General features: G+C 44.5%; 1 non-coding gene across 1 annotated transcript; it reads left to right on the top strand.

The window, feature by feature from the left end:
• Nucleotides 1–1,743: 1,743 nt before the first annotated feature.
• Nucleotides 1,744–1,798, top strand: LOC123727471 (U7 small nuclear RNA). Its single transcript, XR_006759467.1, has one exon. It is a non-coding gene; the product is annotated as a U7 small nuclear RNA (small nuclear RNA).
• The last annotated feature ends 253 nt before the right edge of the window (nucleotides 1,799–2,051 follow it).

Here is a 2,051-nt window from a genome sequence, read left to right as displayed (position 1 = left end):
CCCAGCTACAATAAAAGCAGCCTCAGGATATGTGGTTTCCAGTTTACATAGAGTCCAATGAAGTTCTTTCAGGGCCATCAAGGTGTCTGCTTGGGGGGGATATACATGGCTGTGATTATAATCGAAGAGAATTCTCTTGGTAGATAATGCGGTCAGCATTTGATCGTAAGAAATTCTAGGTCAGGTGAACAAAAGGACTTGAGTTCATGTATGTTGTTATGATCACACCCCGACTCGTTAATCATGAGGCATACACCCCTGCCCTTCTTCTTACCAGAGAGATGTTTGTTTCTGTTGGCGTGATGCGTGAAGAAACCGGGTGGCTGTACCGACTTCTGATAACGTATCCCGAGTGAGCCATGTGTGGTCTTTCCTACTGAAGAGCTCTGTGTATTTGTATTTATTATGGATACCCATAATGGATCCCCTTGTCCTGGGGTCCGGCAAAATCAAGGCAGTTATAAAAAAGCAAAAAAAGAAACGTCCTCTCACTGTCAACTGCGTTTATTTTCAGCAAACTTAACATGTAAATATTTGAATTAACATATCAAGATTCAACAACTGAGACATAAACTGAACAAGTTCCACAGACATGTGACTAACAGAAATGGAATAATGCGTTCCTGAACAAAGGGGGGTAACAGTCAGTATCTGGTGTTGGCCACCAGCTGCATTAAGTACTGCAGTGCATCTCCTCCTCGTGGACTGCACCAGATTTGCCAGTTCTTGCTGTGACTGACTTTCCTGTCTTGCAGGAAATCACACACAGAACAAGCAGTATGGCTGGTGGCATTGTCATGCTGGAGGGTCATGTCAGGATGAGCCTGCAGGAAGGGTACCACATGAGGGAAGAAGATGTCTTCCCTGTAACGCACAGCGTTGAGATTGCCTGCAATGACAACAAGCTCAGTCCGATGATGCTGTGACACACCGGCCCAGACCATGACGGACCCTCCACCTTCAAATCGATCCCGCTCCAGAGTACAGGCCTCGGTGTAATGCTCATTCCTTTGAAGATAAACGCAAATCTGACCATCACCCCTGGTGAGACAAAACCGCGACTCATCAGTGAAGGGCACTTTTTGCCAGTCATGTCTGGTCCAGCGACGGTGGGTTTGTGCCCATAGCCAACGTTGTTGCCGATGATGTCTGGTGAGGACCTGCCTTACAACAGGACTACAAGCCCTCAGTTGAGCGTCTCTCAGCCTATTGCGGAAAGTCTGAGCACCCACCTCTCTACCTACCTACCTACCTACCTACTGACCTACCTACCCACCCACCTCTCTACCTACCAGATACATCTGAAAAAATATACTATAGGAAGAAATCAAACGCACTAGCTATTCACTGTATTGCTCTAAATCCCATTCACTGTTTTGCTCCTACCTAGCTACCTAGCTATCTACCTATATACCTACCTAACTACCTAGCTACCTACCTACCTAGCTACCTACCTATATACCTACCTAGCTACCTACCTATATACCTACCTAACTACCTAGCTACCTACCTATATACCTACCTAGCTATATAGCTACCTAGCTACCTAGCTATATACCTACCTAGCTACCTAGCTACCTACCTTCCCTATCTACCTCCCTACCTAACTACCCACCTCTCCACCTACCTACCTAACTACCCACCTCTCTCTCGCTCTACCTACCCACCTCTCTACCCACCTACCTACCTACCTACCTACCTACCTACCCACCTCTCTACCTACCAAACTACCTACAGGTTATGGAACATTTGCTCTTTTAGTATTTCTCCAGTAGGTTTCCTCAAGGAGAAAGCCTCCACTTCTATGTCAAAGATAATAAAATAAAAACCCTATAGTAAATAATACAGTATTGTCCACAAAAACACTAGAGTAAATACTATAGTGTTTATATTATACTATAATATTTTTTTAATGTGGGTTGTCATACTTTGGTTTTTAAATACGGAGAAATGTCACTGGGGTTCACAGTTAATCGTGTTGCCTCCATTTAAATAGTGTTTGGGATTAATCTATTTAAGTATGCATATGGAGGGAGAGAGTGTGGGCCTTC

Source organism: Salmo salar, chromosome 15 (genome assembly GCF_965601325.2).
Source record: "Salmo salar chromosome 15, fSalSal1, whole genome shotgun sequence".
NCBI lineage: Eukaryota > Metazoa > Chordata > Actinopteri > Salmoniformes > Salmonidae > Salmo > Salmo salar.
Note: the sequence above shows the minus strand (reverse complement) of the source record. Positions and strands in the feature narration are given on the sequence as shown.